The following is a 19,297-nucleotide window of genomic DNA, read 5'->3' as shown; positions in this document are numbered from 1 at the left end:
ATAATATGTGGGAGGTGTGCCAAGAAGGATATATTCTAAGATGGCAAAGCTTAAATTTTCCATTGAGAATTTGAAGACCCTACAAAAGGAATTTGAGGAAAGGGTCTTGATAGAGAAACAATGAAAATTTTCAAGTGTGGAAAGCTATTGAGAGCAAAGTGGTCACTATAAGGTTTATGTTTGGGGAGAGTCATAGAGAGCAATAACAAGATCCCAAGACCATAACAAAGCAATGAAATGCATATGTCTTGGTTGTTGAAGTTGTTGAGAAATATAGCTTGGATAGGAACATCCACATAGGTTCATTATGAACATGCTGGAAGTAGCTCGAGGTATTTGGAAAAATAACTTTATTTTGTAATTCACTTTCGGAAAGTGAAAAGTCTTTTGTTTAGCCATAGAGTCTAATAAATATTTCATACATTAATGACTTAGACCAAGATTAATCTCAATTATAAATCTCATTGCGATATTACGGTTTTAGTTGAAAGTATAAAGGCAAGTTAAGATAGAGAGTTCAAACACATTTTTTGTCGAAGAAGGATGAAAGCTAGTTGACTAGGTAATTGGAAACATCAAAATCCTCCATATTTTACATGTTAGACACACCACGATGAGGACACATGTTTGGCATGTATTCTGGTAATAGGACATGTGCCAAACAAGTGTTAGACACGTGCCCTCATCGTGTCATGAAAATCAAACATGTGTCTTGCAAAAAAGTGGTCCACAACCCATAAAAACAACTTTTTCCCCCTCATTCGTTTTCACTCATAGGTTGGAGGTCTAAAAGGTTTCAAAGTGAAAGTAAAGGCTATTAAGCAATGTTAGAAGGAATTCCAAGTGTCAAGCAAGTGGATTTGTCCACGAATCTTCAAGATTATTCGTACAGCACTCCATCTTCTTATTCATTTCATAGAAACCATAACTCAATCATCAAGGACAACTGGAATAGGGAAAAGGAAGGGAGGAATGCCCCCACTAATGTTGTCCCCCCTCCCTCATTTTCATTAGGGTCTACTAGTGTTCCATTTGCTGGAAGCAGGGCTGCAATAACAACTTCAAATGCTGAACAAATATTTGTTTTAGCAAAGACCATAGGCTCAAGAAAAAAAGTATGTAGTATCTAGTATCTATAATAGTTTTTAGTATCTAGTCTGTTTTGTATTTTTCTTTGACATCCCCAATTATAGTATAAGTGACTCATTGGGTCAATATTTGTGTAATGCATTTTGGTTTTGATGACTTAATGGGAAAACTATAGTTTATGGTTTTAATTTCTTGTGTGTTTGTCATGATCATCATTGATGTAATACTAGTTGTATGAGTGAATTTGTATCATCATCATGTAATTGTTTTATTTTCTAAATTCTAAAAAAATGAATCTTTCTCTATATTCATCTTTGCAAGTTTAAGTCACTATATATATATATATATATATATATATATATATATATATATACTGTGTGTGTGTTTGTGTCTTGTTTCTAGGGTCGTTGTGTCTTGTGTCAGACTCTCACATTTTCATGTCCTCTGTGTCATCGTGTTAAGTGACTTAGCTAGTTGAGTAGAGTTGAAGAATAGGAGAGCAGCTAAAGGAGCCATCCATACTATTGGAAACGTAATCCTTAGGGACTATGTAAATTGTATTACTCACTTGAGAGGAAGGCGAAAAGCTTCCAGTGAACTTGAATAGCCATCAAGAGTGCAAGAGACCTCTTGGAATATGAAACCAAGGGTCGTTAAATTTGTATTTATATTTGTATCATTTAATAATATGCATCTCACGTCTTATTGAATCTTGTCTTACATTTGTATGGAGCTACACAACATATTCATATCATGGTATGGGGCCACACAACAAATCTGTATAGAAGGTCGTGCAATTTTCCTTGCAAGTTGTTTCTTCTTGATCATTGTGTAGATATGTTTTTGAGGTGATTTTGAGTAAGGAATGAAAAATTGATTTTAAAGGAGCAATTATTTGTATATCAAAGATGGCATTAACTAGCCTTAGATTTGAGGACAAATTGGATGGTGCATGAAGTTTGTTGCCTTTGAAAGTCTGGAATACACTCTTATTGGGAGAGAATGATCTCTAGGATATTGTTAAGGATTTTGTGCCTTCGCCTACAGATCTCCAACAATTGATAACTCTCAAGAAGAAGTGAAAGGCCAAACAAAGGATTGTGGATGCAATTAAGGGTCACTTGATTCCTTACCTATCTAAGAAGAAGACAAAAAAGGAAATGTTTGATTTCTTGGTTAGACCCTATCAAAGTGGGAATACAAATAGGAAGATGATATTGTAGAACAAACTTAGAGCCATAGAGGCGACTAGATTAGATTCAGTTACTAGTTACAATATGAAGGTCATGCAAATTCATGATCAACTTGCAGTAGTTGGGTAGAAGATTATAGATGTAGATGTAGTGGACATTACACTAAATGGATTCCCAGCATCATTGGAACCCTTTGTCAAAGGTATTTGTGCTTGTGAGAACCTTCCGAACATTGAAAGGCTGTGGGATGAAGGTATCTAGGAGGACACTTGGATTGAGCTAAAAGCCAACAAGAAGGATGGTGACAAGAAACTAGCCCTATTTGGATAATTCATTTGTCATGAGCATGAGCGTTATGCATCACAATGTACAATGTTTAGATAAGAAGAAGGGAAAAACTAAGTAGCAATGTAGGTGGTAGCCTTTGGCTCAAATGAATGAGTTTGCTTCCAAGTTTGAGAGTGATTTCTCCATGGTATCTTGCCTTTCTACTAGCATGTTTCCAAAGAATGTGTGGCATATGGACAGTCGGTTATCTCATCATATGACATTAGGTTGATAACTTTTTTCTAGTTTAACATAGATGGACTCGGGGGCTTATGTTGAAGTCGGTGATGATGCCAAGTACTGAGTAGTAGTAGTTGGTGCCACCAAGTAAGGAGGGAAAAATTACGTAGCAATATAGGTGGTAACCTTTGTAGAAACTCAAATGAATGAGTTTGCTGCCATGTTTGAGAGTGATTTCTCCATGGTATCTTGCCTTTTTATTAGCATGGTTCTGAGGAATGTGTGGCATGTGGATAGTGGGTTGTCTCGTCATATGACATTAGGTTGATAACTGTTTTCTAGTTTAGCAGAGCTAGACTTATGGGTTTAGGTTGAGCTTGGTGACGATACTAATTACTTAGTAGTAGGAGTTGTTACCATCCCCTTCTAGCTCTAGCCAAATAACTCTTTAAACTTTGATGATGTTTAGTTTGTTCGAGGTCTCAGGAAGAATTTTCTCTTGTTTTTTATAATGGAGGATAAGGGTTATGATGCAGAGTTCAAGAACCAACAAGTCCTTATTGGTGTGAAAATTTGATAAAAATATTGTATATTGCAATCAACTAACAATTATCCAATGTATTTAATTCTGAGAAAAATTATTTTACTACAAATACTAAATAAAAACATGATTGCAATATTAACAAAACTGAATTGTGGAAAATCTGATAGAAAACCAATCACAAAATGGACACAATATTTTTGGACAAAATGTCCCTGCAAAAACCCCAAAGGGAAAGCCAGTTCTTTAGTTCTGAGAGTTTCATTAATCTTCAACAAACACTGCAATTGATGAATATTACCATATTGCTTTCCAAACCGCGACAAAGCTTCGGCAAAATATTTCTTCACCTCCACAAGTCGATATGACCACTAGAAGGCCGATGACCTCCCTCTACAACTTGACATGGCCTCTCTTGGCAAATATAGCCTGTTTGGCCTCACACGTGTGGCTCCTAGACCCTCCAATGCTCACGGCTTGGACAAAATTAGCTTCTCGACTGTTCTTGTGGCAATCTCGTACAACCTCGACAAGAAATCTCAACCTCCCTTAGAGAAAACACAACCCTCCTGGAACCCTCACAACCTAAATAACACGACCTCCCTATCTATAGAAAAAATTTGGTAGAATTCCCCCTCTAGATCTTGAAAACTGGAAGAATACCGATGAAAGAAAACTCCGAAAAAATATTCACTGCTTCAACTATTATTGAAACACTCACTGATGTCAAACTCCACACTATCACTGCAATGAATTGATCTCCAAGAATGCCCATTGATCTCCCTTATAATCTCTTGTTGAGAAATCAATGACCAAGATCTAGATCTGAGATGATCTAATCGATGGCTAAGATCACCTAGAAACTTTACTAGAAGTCTCTAAAGGAAAATCGAGTATGTCTCAATTATTACTAATTAATTAATCTATTTCCTAAAGTTAAAACTTAGGAAAATAATTAAACTAATTAATTGAATTAAAACATTTACATTCAAAAGATAAGTTAGGCTTGGAGATACTGACACTACCTAAGGCTAGAACGCCTGTCTGAGCTACATCAACCAACACTCCCTCTTAGTGAGGAAGGTGTTCTACATTGTACACCATTATGCTCACATCTGGAACACTTATCACCTCATGGCCGATTCCACTATGCCACAACTCTCATGTACTATTGCTGCATGTGATGAGTGCAAAGTCATTCTCTATCCATCTAGAAAGCTCATCTGCGACTATCGTTGTTTGCTTCTTGCCCTTTTTGTCACCTTTCTTCTTGTGTGGGAAATTGTTGTGGTAATGGCCAAACTCATGACAACCATAGTACTTGATCTTTGACATGTCCTTCCTCTTTTCCTCCTTGGAGTTGGACCCTTTACTGGATCCCTTCCTTGCTTTGCCCTTGCTCACAAGAGCAACATTGTCGTTGTCATCTCCTTTATGCTTGGAACTATTGCTAGTACCACTATTTCCTTTCACAAGGCTCAGTTGAAGCTCCTTTTGTGTGAAGTTATTCCACAAGCATTCCCAAGTAAGAAATTTAGATCTTCCACTAACCACTTGCACGAAGACATCCCACTGCTTCTAAAATCCATTTAGGGTTGTTCTCACAAGCTCTTCATCCTCAACCTTCTCTCCAATGGTTTTTAGCTCATCTTTGACTGTTCTAATACAGGTGAGATAAATGACAACGTTTTCTCCCTTATTTTGTTTGGTGCTTCTGACCTTCTCACTTAAGATCATTTTCCGATTCATATTTTTGTCCTAGAAAAGTTTGTTGATGGCATCCCACATCTTCTTAGTTGTATATTCTTTCGCTAAATGTGGAACTATGTGGTCCTTGACCCGATCTAGAATAATATGCTTGGCCTTGGCATCATCTTTCCAGTACTCATGCAACATGATAGGATTTGTTGGTACAACAATATGTGTCGTAGCAAACTCCTTCAACCCATGCTCTTTTAAAATAAGAAGGCACCGGATTCTCAAGACACCAAAGTTTGATGCACCATCCAACCTATCTTGATCCCTCAATCCTGTTGAAGCCATTACTGAAGCCCTCGAGAGAAAATAAAAATAATATCTCTTCTACCAACTAATAAAATTATTTGGAAAATATCATGGTCTCACTCTGCAAGTGATCTCGGTTGGTATTGGGAAACTCACACTTCCTCTGTGAACTCACACTTCCCACTCGAACTGTGTACTGGCCCTCCCAAAAACTCACACTGCCTCTGAAAAATCGATCTGGCAACTGGCAAACAAAATTCCGTCTTCGACAACACGCATTATTAAACTAGAAATTTGCACTAGTTTATTTGGCCTCCCTCTTGTAGAAAATAATATTGGTAAAATTCCTCCAAATAAATATGGAATAAATTGAAGAAATTGATCTAGGTTTAAAACCCTTGGCTTTCTCTTACAAAGCCCTACGTTGATATACACCAGTAAACCTCTACGCTTTGGCTATGCTTTGATACCATGTGGAAAATTTATAAAAGTATCGCTTAATGCAATAAATCGGTAATTATCCAATGTATTTAATCTCGAGCAAAATTATTTTACTGCAAATACTGAATAAAAACACGATTACAATATTCACAAAAAAAAATTGTGGAAAATTTGATAGAAAACAACTCACAAAATGGACACAATATTTTCAAACGGATTGTCCCTAGAAAAACCCTAAAGGAAAACCAATTCTTTAGATTTGAAAGTTTTATTAATCTTCATCAAATTTTGCAATTGATGAATATTACAATATTGCTTGCCAAACCATGGCAAAGCTCTGGCAAAATATTTTTTCACTTCCACAAGTCAATATGACCACTGGAAGGCTCACGGCCTCCCTCTGCAACCCGACACCACCTCTCCTGGCAAATACAGGTTTACAACCTCATACGTGTAGCCTCTGGACCCTCTAATGCTCACAACCTAGATGGAATTAGCCTCTCTACTCTTCTGGAAACTTGTACAAACCTCCTAGCAATCTCATATGGCCTCCTCTTGGAAAATACGACCTCCACAATAAATCTCAACCTTTCTCAAAGAAAACACAACCCTCCTGGAACTCTCACGGCCTTAATAACTCGGAATCCCTGTTTGCAAAACAACTTTGCGACAATTCCACTTTCGAATCTCAAAAACTAGAAGAATACTAATGAAAGAAATCTCTGGAAAAATATTCATTGTTTCAATTGCTGCTAAAACCCTCATTGGTGTCAAATCCCATGCTATCATTGCACCCTCTTCATTGTAACAAATTGATCTCCAAGACTTCCCATTGATCTCCTTTTCAATCACTTGGTGAGAAATCAACGACCAAGATCTAGATCTAAAATGATCTGGTCGATGGTTAAGATCACTTTGAAACTTTACTAGAAGTCTCTAGAGGAAAATTGACCATATCTCAATTATTACTAATTAATTAATCTATTTCCCCACGTTTAAACTTAGGAAAATAATCAAAACTAATTAATTGATTGAATTAATAGATTTACGTTCAAAAGAATAAGTTGGGCTTGGAGATATTTTCCACTCTTGTGTTCCTAACTTCCTAGTGTCACTAACACCATCTGAGGCTAGAACATTTGTTCGAGCTACATCAACCAACAATTGGTTCGAAGGAATCTAGCCTAGATATAGCTAAGGTAATAGGGTGAGAAAAGATAATCTTTATAGGTTGCAGGGTGAGCCTGTTCGAGCCCTAGTTCATAATAATGATAGCATGGGTGAGTCATGGCACAAGATGATGGGGCATCTACATCATAGGGCTTTGCCTATTCTAAAGGAGATAGTCATAGGTCTTCCAAAGTTTAGCATTGAGTGTCAGTGAGTATGCAAAGGGTGCATGCTTGGAAAGCATGCCAAGGTTGCCTTCCCTAGTGGCAAGTATAGGTCTAAGGAGATTCTAGACCTAGTGCATTTGGATGATTGTGTACGAATGTCAATAGCATAAATATTAGGAATCATATATTATGTTTTCTTTATTGATGATTTCTCTTGCAAGACTTGAATTTGTTTCTTAAAGACCTTTGGTTTGCAGACCACCGCATAGTTGACCTCTTCTTTCTCCATTTGTTGCAAAAATTCCTTTCCTCCCAACAACAATGCTTTTGAGATACTTGTCCCAGCTGTACTTTCTTCCTTCAAGGGTACAAGAGTGTGCTTGATGCCATCCTTTTCAAACTTATATGTGTTGTTCTCTCCATCATGCACCACTTTCCTATCAAATTTCCAAGGTTGTCCCAAAAGAAGGTGGCAGACATCCATTGGCATGATGTCACAAACTATCTTATCCTTATATCAGCCTATCTGGAACTCCACTTCGCTTTGCTCACTCACCAACAATTGGTGACCGTTCTGCAACCATGACACTTTATATGGTGTTGGATGCTTAAGTCTTTTCAATCCAAGTTTTTCCACCATTTATGTAGAAACCTAAGTCACATGACACAAGGACACGAGACATGGAGGACACGTAAATACTAGTATTCAATACGAAATGCAGCGACGTGGAAACAGGACACGGGGACACGTTATATATATATTTAATAAAATATATATATACCGAAATATAGTTTTTTATCCATATTAAATTGCAAGTTGCAGCTTATCTAATCAAATTAAAATATAATTACTTCTCAAAGTTCATAGTTCACTTTAAAAAAATAAATAGAATCAAAATTTACTATTTAGAAATTAGAATGTGATATGCTTGGTCTTGATTCTTGAATATTAAATGTTCATTGTTCATGTACAACTTACAAGCACATAAGAAAATAACTAAAGTCTAATCCTATTGATTTCCTCTGCCCCTCTTGCGAGAAAATGCCACAGCTTTCCCTTTCCCTCTAGATGTAGATGTTGGTGTTGGTGGAGTTGGCAGTGGATTTTTCTATGCTCTAGAAGCTTAAGAACTAGAAGTAGGAGCTATAGGAGGTAGACCACATCCTCTACTGGTGGCAGGGGTAGCCCGGGTAGGTGGTGTCACCTGGAAACATTACAATCTCCCAATCCTGAAATCCTGAAAAACTGATAAGTCTGCTGCATTTTGAATGAAATCTAAAATTCTACTTTCTCCATATGAGATCCAATGAGGCCGGAACCACTCTCAAACATCCCGAGTCATTTCATGGTAATGTTAAAAATTCAAGTAAAAGGATGAAAATGAAGATTAAGGAGAATGTCACTTTTACTTTAAGAATTTATCATTAACATGAATAGCATATCAATATTAGGGCCTAGACTTGATCATTAAGCTGCCCCACTCAAAAATTATTTGTTTCTTTCAAAAAACATTGCAGCTTATGTAGGCGACGTTTTCTATCAACGGCGTTTTCTAGATGCAGGACACGACGAAAACCGGCGAATACGTTTTACATTTTACAGGACACTATGAAAAGCGTTTTTGACACGTTTTAGGGCCGTTTTCGTGTCCGACACGTAAAATACGGGACACGGGACTTTGGAGGACGTGTCTTGTGACTTAGGTAGAAACTAGATTGTCAGTGCTTCCACTGTCAATCACCACTTTGAAACACTTTCCTCTGGCCTTGCAGACAGTCCTGAACAAGGCTTTTCTCTGTGTTGGTTCAACAGTGTCCTTGGTTGGTATGAACAAGACCTTATTCATCATTGAAGCTTCTCCCGTCTTTGGTGCATTTTCTACCACAAGTGCTTGTGCTTCTACTACTTCTGGTTGAGCTACATATGCATCTCTTTCTCCTCCCTTTTCATTCTCAGGGCACTCAAAAGATTTGTGACCCAACTGCCCACATTTATAAGATTTATAGACATTCTCTCTGCCTCTTCCTCTACCTCTACTTCCCTAGTAAGGTATTACTCCTCTAAAGTCACCTTCTTTCTATGATTGTCCTTGCTGTTTTGGGTTATTGGCATCATTCTTTTGAGCTGAAGTCTTCCCTCTTCCAATTATCTGTCCTTTTCCTCTAGCAAAACCACAACCTCTGCTTGAATTATGTTTCCTCATTATCTTCTCCTCTGCCTTCAAGGAAAACTGGTATGCTTCTTCCATCGTCCTGGGAGAAAGCATGCTAATTTCATCTTGAATCTCCATCTTCAATCCATTGATATACATTGTTGTCTTCTTCAGGGTGTCTTCTACATAACCTGCCCTCAAATTCACCCTGTAAAACTCTCATTATACTCTTTGATTGTCAGTAGAATTTGCATGAGATTATGCACCTGTTTGTAGAGGGGTGGCTAATAGTCTTTCGGCAAAAACTTCCCTTTCATCTTTGCTATCATCATGTCCCAATTTTTATTAAATGATTTCCCCTATTTTCTTCTTTCAACTTGCACATTGTCCCACCACAATGCAACATGGCCTTTCAACCTAGTTACAACAAATTTTACTTGCTTATCTTCTCCAATCTCCTCATACTCGAAATACTTATCTAGTTTACTAGTCCAATCCATCAAATTCTTGGCTCCCAGGCTGCCATCATAGGTAGACAACTCAGGTTTTGGTCTCGAACTTGAGCTCAACACTGACCTCAACAGTTTCACTTCCAGAGCTTCATCCACAGGTGTTGTCCTTTCCGTTGTAGCTTCTTCCTCTAATCTGCTGTCATCTCCAGCATCAGGGTCCTCCTGCCTACTGGTCTCCATGGCCTCTAAATGAGCTTGCAACCTTTGTATCTCTTCTTGGAGTTTTTCATTAGCTATGGGTCTCCCTCCATGACCTCGTGCTCTTCTTGCCTACGTCGCCATATCCCTTTGTCATAGACAACACCACCAATGTGAAACATTGCTCTACCACAGACGTGGCTCTAGCTCAAACCCACTCTGATACTAAAAATTGATGGCATAGGGTAGACTGAAAGGCGAAACTAGGTCAACCACAGTGTAGGAAACTAATTGGTTGTAGAACTTGCGAAATATTTTCATAGCGCATTTTTAAAAAACAAACCTGTAGGCGTTGCGAAATGTTTTCGTAGCGCTTCCAGAAACTCTTTTCGGCTCTTGGAAGACAAAACGACTCGGTCTTTTGTAGACTTGATTCTCAACTATCTTAACATGTCGCTCACTCTCATGAATGATCTCCTCCTGCCTCTCCTCGTCATGGGTTCTCCCTTATTGAATGAATGGGCTACCCTCCAATAAAAAAAATGTGTCAAAATATGGTTGGTTTGAAAGGTCACAATAAGCGAAATACACACATTTAATTACAATTCCAAGCCGAATTCGATCGCACAAGGCATTTTATGAATTGTCAGAAAAAATTCTTTTGATGTTTAAGTGAAGGCACATGCATAGGTCGATTGGGAACCAGAGAAAGGAAAACACAGACTTTATGAGTACACACAAATGCAACTTATTTTCATTCGCTTCGAACTTACAGACTCAGAGGTAGGAGAAGAGCTCCCTTCCTCTCCAATCAATGCCCCCTTTTATGCACAAAACTTTGCAACTAGTTCGCTTCCCTTTCTCTCTAATTGAGGGAAGTCGAAAAGACAACAACAAAAATGACCCTTGCATTCCTAGACTCTTCAACTTATTCAAATTTTGTATTTACATTAAGTATTTAAAATTTCATCAAAGGTGACAAAATCGATTTTCTAGCTCAACGTGTGGCCAGTCCACCACATTGTTAAGCTCCCTCCATTTCTTCATCACGAGCTTGGTCTAATGTTCTTGCATCATATTGCATCTTGTACATTATGATATATGTGGACCACTACCTATAACTTCTCTAGGTGGTTACTTGTATTATATAATATTTGTGGATGTTTTTTCTTGCAAGACATGGATTTATTTTATAAAAATAAATGTCAAGCATTTAACATGTTCGAAGATTACAAAGCTATAGAAGAAAAACAATTTGGAAAGGAAATTAAAATCTTCAGATCTGACAATGGAAGAGATTTCACTTCCAATGATTTCATTGACTTTTGCAAAGAAGCTAGAATCAAAAAAGAGACCACCATTCCATATAACCATGAACAAAATGGTGTGGCTGAGAGAGAATAGAATTATCATGGAAGCAGTCAAAGTTATGTTGCATTATCGGATTTTTCCAAAGTTTCCATGGGGAGAAGCTACGAACATAGTTGTCTATGTTCAAAATAGATCTCCTCATCGTGCTCTAAACAATGGGACTCCTAAAGAAGTCTTCACTGGTGAAAAGCATAAAGTTGGGCACTTGAGGATCTTTGGCTGCCCTATCTACTTCCATGTCCCAAAAGAGAAGAGGAACAAGCTGGAAGCTTTAGGTAAGAAAGGTACATTTGTTGGCTATTCTGAGAATTCTAAAGCTTACAGAATATATGTATCAAGACAAAGAAATATAGAGTTTAACAGAGATTTAATGTTTGATGAAGATGCAACTCTTGGAAAGGCAAGAGACACTCCTCTTCCTCCTGCTAATATTGATAGTCATTATGATGGTTTTGAGATACAAGAAAATCTGGAGCCTGAAACTGATACAGCTGATGAACCCATGGAGCCCATGGATCCTTTGGATCCTCCTACTAAAATGAGACCTTTATGGCTTCGTGACACCCTTCAAGATGTTTATAAACATGCTACTCCCAGAGGAATCTTTAGAGAAAGCAAGAAACCATGCCAGTTCTAAGGATATGTTGTAGCCATGAGCAACATTATTCAAACTGAACCATGCACTTTTGAAGAAGTTGTGAAGGCTCAAGTGTGGAAAGATGCAATGGCTAAAGAATATGAGTCCATCATTCATAATGATGTATGGGAAGTGGTTCCAAGACCCTAATGTAAATATTGTGTCTTCTAAATGGTTGTATAAAATTAAACCTGGTGTTGATGGCAGTATTGAAAAGTTTAAAGCTAGATTTGTGCTCAAAGGTTTTTCTCAGAAAGAGGGAATAGGATATGATGAGATCTTTTCACCGATTGCATGTTATACAACCATTTGAGCCATTGTGGCTCTACTTGCGAACCAAGGATGGTCTCTTCATCAAATGATGTGAAGACAACTTTTCTGCATGTCTACCTCAAGGAAGAAGTATTTGTGGAGCAACCACAAGGCTTTGAAGTACCTGACCAAAAACTCGTGTATAGACCAAAGAAAGCCCTTTATTATTTAAAGTAAGTGCCAAGAGCTCAGTGTGCCCGCATTGACATTCTTGATGAAGCTTGGTTTTACTAGAAGTAATGCAGATCCAAATCTTTATTTCAAGATTGTCCAAGGTATGCCTTTTGATTTTAGTATTATATGTGGATGATTTATTTCTCACAAGTAGTGAACCTCTTATTCTCCAGTGTAAGGGGGAGTTAGCTTCCGAATTTGAAATAAAAGATCTTCTCTTAATGCACTACTTTCAAGTTCTTGGTGTGCGGCAGAAACTTGGTGAGATTTTCCTTTCTCAAGGAAAATATGTTGTCAAGCTGCTTGAAAGATTTGCTATGATAGAATGTAAATCCATGAAATATACTCCAATGGGGATGAACTTCAAGAAGCTATGTGGTGAAGTTGTAGGTCTTGATTTGGCAAATCCTTCTAAGTATCGTCAACCAGTGTTCCACGGGGATGCGTCCCACAGGGTTGGGTGCACACACCCACGCACTTGGGACGGGGAGTCTACTGGGGGTGTGTTTCCCCATGCACCCTTTTTGGGGAGTCTTGGGGAGATGCAAGGGGGTGCGTTTCCCCAGTGTGGGGGACAAGACTCCCTAAAAGGGGTGTGTCTGGGCTCCTCCCCTCAAAACTTCAGTATCTAGTATATAGTATATGGTAATATAGTACTATGTTTTGCTTTCAATTTAGATTCTAGAATGATGAATGATGAATTTAATTTTTAAATCAATGCAGATTGTAGAATGATGAATGATATGGATCAATGTATTTGAATATTTCATTATTGATTTTTTTTTATTGAATCTCATGGTATGGATGAATAATGAGTATGTCATATGAATGATGTATGTATCAAAATGAATGATGCGGATGGATCAATGTATGTCATTATTAAATTCAATTATGAATTTAAATTTCATGTGTGGATCAAATTTCAATTTTCAATGTATTGGTATCCATATTACTATTAGCCTTTTTAATTATCAAACACCCGCATAATCTCAACAGAGACAATGGTATGGAGATTAGTGGAAGCTCACTTCCCCTAATCAGAAAAATTAACTCGTTTTAATAATAATAATAATAATAATAATAATAATAATAATATTATTATTATTATTATTATTATTATTATTATATTATATAATATTAATATTAATATAATAATAATTATTATTAATATTTATTCATTTTAAATAATTTTAACTAATTTTAATATTAACCCATTACACTAATAATTCTTCTCACAAGATTTGAAAAAAATTAAAAAATAAAATTGTACCAACGTATATTATAATTAATATTAAATATTAATACAATATTCGAGGATTAATAATATTTTTAATATAATATCATTAATACTAATTATTATTAAATTATAATAATTATTATTATTATTATTTATTATACTAATAATAATAATTAATAATAAAAGTAATATTAATAATAACTATCACATTATATTAAAAGTAACTAATTATTAAAAGATTATTATTAATTAATTTAAATTAATATTAATATTAATTTTTAATTATGATAATGATCAATCTTAATGATAATTGATATTAATTTCAAAAAAAAAAAATTAAATTTTAAATTAAATTAATTAATTATTTTAATAAAATTAATTTGTAACAGCCGACTCTCATCAATAATTATCAGATATTGAGAGCCGACTTTCATCTCATTTTACTCTCCTCATTACTATTTAATCTCTCAGCTAAGCTCTTCTTCTATCAAGCATTCAAGTTGTCCTGATGATGGATCCCAGTTGGGATTTGAAACGTTGGCAGAAAATGGTTCTTACTGTGGATTCTCCGGTAACTAAGTCGAAAGCCTTTTTAATATTTATGCTTTCAATATTGAACAATGAATATGAACTTGAATATATATATATATATATATATATATATATATATATATATATATATGATATACCCCGATGTCCCCATGCATCCCCCAAAATTTCTCTAAAATCTGAGGGTACTCCCACATGTCCCCCCTGTGCATCTCCCCGCACCCGCGTCTCCCCACACAGGAGTCTTGGTGGAACATTGTCATCAACTGATTGGGGCACTGTTGTTCTTAGTGAACACTAGACTAGACATGTTTTGCGGTCAATACTCTGAGCCAATATATGATTAAACCATCTCATGCACACTGGATTGATGCAAAGCATGTGCTAAGATACCTGCATGGAACCATCAATCTTGGATTGAAATATACCATCGGTGATATAAGACTACATGGACACTCAGATGTTGATTGGGCTTGTAACTCTACTAATAGAAAAAGCACATCTAGATGTTGCTTCAACTTAGGATCTGCCATGATACCTTGGATGAGCAGGAAGCAAAATTTTGTAGCCCTTAGCACGGCTAAAGCTGAGTACATTGCTGCTAACATGGCTAGTTGTGAGGCAATATAACTGAGAAATCTCTTTGGAGCAATGTTGCACGAAGCGGGGACGTTTTTTGGAAGCGGGGATGCGGAAGCCTCATTTTCCAATAATCTAGGAAGCGAAGCGTCTGCTATATATATATATATATATATATATATATATATATTGCATTTATACTCAAAACAAACATCCCAAATACCAAATTAGTTGTAGAAGACACGAAACCATGCATATTTTTGCATAAATCAAGATAGATATAATATCCATTGTACATTAATGATTAATTATTCAAGCATCAACCATTTAGATGCATCAACCATCTAGAATCTAGATTCTTCTCCTTTTGTCTAGCCTTTGCCTCTACCTTGATTGTCTAGTGATATTAGTCAACATTTCCCAATTTTGATCAAACTACCTAATTCAAGACTTAAAATATGGTAGAAAAAGCTTAACATGCCTGATCGATGATTTTGACTTGATTGAAAGGTATTTTTTTGCTAAGAGCGTGCCGCGTGACAAAGGAGTTCAACAATTAACACCACCAACACTAGGGTACATATAGGGCTTGGTGCTCTTGATTAAATGCTAATCGCATACCTTCATACTTGTTATAATCTAATGAAATGCCACAATCCCATTCATCCTAAATTCTTGAAAACTGTTAAGTCTGCTGAATTTTGAATAGGATATGAAATTCTATTTTCTCCGTATGAAGTCCAATGAGGCTGGAACCACTCTCAAACATCCTGAGTCATTTCATGGTAATGTTAAAAATTTAAGTAAAAGGATGAAAATGAAAAATAAAGGAGAATGTCACTTTTACTTTAAGAATTTAACATTACCATGAGTGAGCATCTGCTATATTTATATTTTTTTTTATATTTTTTTTGCCTTCATTCCTCACCCTAACCCAAGGTGGACCCACCCCCAACAAGCAAACTCACCTAAAATTAATTTTTTTTTGAAAAAAAAAACGATTTCCTAAACGCTTTTCCTGAATCGTATGGAAGCGTATGCTTCGCCCTTCGAAGCGCCATGCTTCGTACTGTCAAAGCGCCATACGAACCGCGCTTTGGAGATTTGGAAGCGTGCTTTGTAGGAAAGCTTTCGAAATTCCCAGGAAGCGTCCAAAATAGGCGAAAGCGCGCTTTCGAATTTTGGAAGCGCGCTTCCGAGGACGCTTCCTGGACGCATCCGCATGGGACGCGCTTCGGGCGTTGGAACCGGGGGGGGGGGGGGGGGGGGACGCTTCTTGCAACATTGCTTTGGAGAGTTGTTCGAGCATGTTATAGAAATAAAAGTGATTTACTGTGACAATAAGAGTGGGATTCGACGTGGGGAAAATCTCGTATTCCATGACAAGTCCAAGCATATTGAGATCAAATATCACTATATTTGGGATATGGTGCAGAGGAGCATTAAGACTCCATCATATAGCAACTGATGACCAGATCACCGACATTCTTACCAAGCCTTTGTCGAAAGGGAAGTTCTTGGTTTTTAGAGAGCAACTTGGACTGACGGATGTGACCTTTTCTAAAAACGGTGGTTGTTGATTTTTGGTAGCATCGGATGTGCTCTAAGCCTCAAAATTTGTAAGGAGGCTAGGACACATGTATTCCAGAATACACAGAAATCATTTTGGGAAATTCCACAGAAAGACAGTTTTATTAAAATAATTAATTATTTTTAATGGATGTCTAAGTCTAAAAAATTAAAATAATTAAAGGGTGTTAATAAAACTCGGTGTGAATCTTCTAGAAAAACACAAAGATCGAGTCAATATGATTTGAGCCATTGATTAGAATTTAATCTAGGTTGTTGATTACTCAACGAGAAGATTATAAGGACTTCGATGGGCATTTGGAAGATACATCGAGTGGGATCAAGAGATCGATTTCTCAAGAGAGCTGCGCAGAGCAGCCAGAGAGATCATTGAGGAGATTCTTGCAGTGAGGGGAAGGGATAGTTTTCTGGAGGAAGTTTTCCTGCTCCGGTGAGTGCAAGACGGAGAGGGCAAAGAGTAATCTGGAGAGGCAGTGCAGAGCTTCAGAGGGAGTTTGTATTTCTGCTGGGGAACAGTTGGGATCTAGTGTTGGAGCAGGGGTGTGAGACCGGGAGGCCAGAGGGCCAAAGTTTCCAGCTGGTGGGAGATGAAGAGGATGTGAAGCACAGTCCCAACAATAGTGACACAGTAACTGCATAGGTGTGATCCAGTGCTGCACAGAGACAATGGAAAGGCTCATCTCCAATGCAGATCAGTGTCGGATTTTCCAGTGACAGGGTGAGATCATCTCACTATCTCGTGTTCAGTTAGATCTCTATATAGGATTGCTAGTTAGGGCATCCGAAGAATCGTATTAAGAATTACTGCATAATAATACAAACCCTCAGCTGCTGCACCGGTTTTCCCACGTTAGGTTTTTTCGAGGACATTTGTCCAAAATCAATGGTGTCAATTGTGTGTGTGGTTATTTCTTCTTGCTCAATTCTTATTTCCACATATAATTTAATTAGTGAAGGTTGCAGTTGTATTTACTTAGATATTTACAGTGTAACACAATAAATAACTTGCATGAATTAACAAGTAGGAGAAGTAATATCAGTTTGCTGCATTAGGGATTTGGGTCTCCAAATTTTCACAGTGGTCACGAATGATGAGCCTTGGTTGTGTGAGATCCTTGTCATGTGTTGACAAGTGGATCCCCCAAAGCAGTGATGAGCCTTGGATATGCGAGATCCTTGTCATGTATTGACAAGTGGATCCCCCCAAGCAGTGATGAGCCTTAGATGTGCGAGATCCTCGTCATGTGTTGACAGGTGGATCCCCTCATGCAGAGACATGACTTGGTTGAGCGAGATCCTTGACAAGTAGGTTATCCCCCCAAGCAGAGATGAGACTTGTCAAGTGGGTTATCCACCCCAGTGAATATAGGGTGATGGATGAATCTCCCCTATGATGATTCTTCTTCATTAGATTGTAACGTCATTGTTCCAAAGCAAAGATCCACGTGTCAGGTAGAAATTCCTCCCTAATTGAGAGGGAGTGTTGAAAATTGGCAGCAAAGGGATGAACTTCCTTGACTAAAATTTCATTTTTGACTATTCTAGGGTGACTTTCTAAAATTATAGTCATGTTTATCATTGCAGCCATGACTTTTCAAAATTAGGAAGTCACCTTGTTTTAATTGGTAATCATATATATGATGAAAAATCACCTAACTTATCCTTTATCAATCTCAATTGTTTAATTTTTAATTTAATCATCAATATATATATATATATATATATATATATATATATATATATATATATATATATATATATTAAAATGAAATTCCATGTCACCCTCTCCTACTTGGCACTCATTCATGCCACTTCACATCTCTCTCTCTCCTTGATGGCAAATCGAACTCTCTCTGATTCAATGATATGTTACTCTCTCTTCCTTTCTCTCTGTAATGCTCTTATGCACCTCTTACTCTCTTACACACTTTATTGGCTCGTCATAAAAATATTCCTCTTACACCTCTTTAATGCATATGTTATGTTTCTCCTTAATGGCTTGAATTACTAAGGCATGCATACTCCCTCTTGATGGCATAAGTTACTAAGGCATGTATACTCCCTCTTGATGGCATGAGTTACTAATGCAAGCGTATCTCCTTATGACATAAGTTACACTATCATATGTCAGTCCTCAAGGCATGGGAGTTACTCCTTCATGAATTTGACCTCCTTGCTCTTCCTATATATTTGTGCCTCTCATCCTCTCTATTACTCACTTGTGAATTCTAAAAGGAGAAGTACGAACTTGAGAAAGAGAGAGTTAGAGAGACTAGAGAAGACTTGTGAGCGAGAGAGAGTCTTGAAGAGTAAGAGCAGATCTAGGTGAGCCAAAGTGATTCAGTGTTTGCATTAGCTACTGCTATCAAATATCCTCTTCATATTTGGGTAAACTTCTTCTTTCTCTCATTATATTCTGTATCTTTGCTGAAAAATTGATTTCTAATAAAAGAAGAATCTGGTTGGGTTTTTCCCTTGTCTCCTTGTGTTCTTGGTTGTCTTCTATTTTGCATGTGGTTTATATGGTATATGTAATATTTGTGAAGATTCGGATAACCTCGAATCTTATTGCAACAACTGATGTTATATCTTCTGATTGTTAATTCTATTAAACAATTTACTTGTTGTGTGCTATGGAAAAATCGAAAAAAATACACTGCAACCTTCACAAAACAAATACTGCAGAAGAAATAAAAACACTGGAAGAAATAGATGCACACACACAAAATACACCGTATTTTTTGGACCAATGTCCCTCGAAAAACCCAACTTGGGAAAACCAATGTAATAGCTGAGGGTTTTAATATTATTTAGTAGTGAGAATCTGAGTACAAATTGTGGATGCTCAAACCAACAATCCAAATAGAGAAATCACTGACAAGAATAACTAGTGAGAAAAATTTCTCACTCCACAGGTGATCCAACATTGACCT

The sequence above is a fragment of the Pinus tabuliformis genome, chromosome 7 (genome assembly GCF_031772625.1).
Source record: "Pinus tabuliformis cultivar Carrire ecotype Pingquan chromosome 7, CPIR1, whole genome shotgun sequence".
In the NCBI taxonomy this organism is placed as follows: domain Eukaryota; kingdom Viridiplantae; phylum Streptophyta; class Pinopsida; order Pinales; family Pinaceae; genus Pinus; species Pinus tabuliformis.
This window is presented reverse-complemented; position numbering follows the sequence as displayed.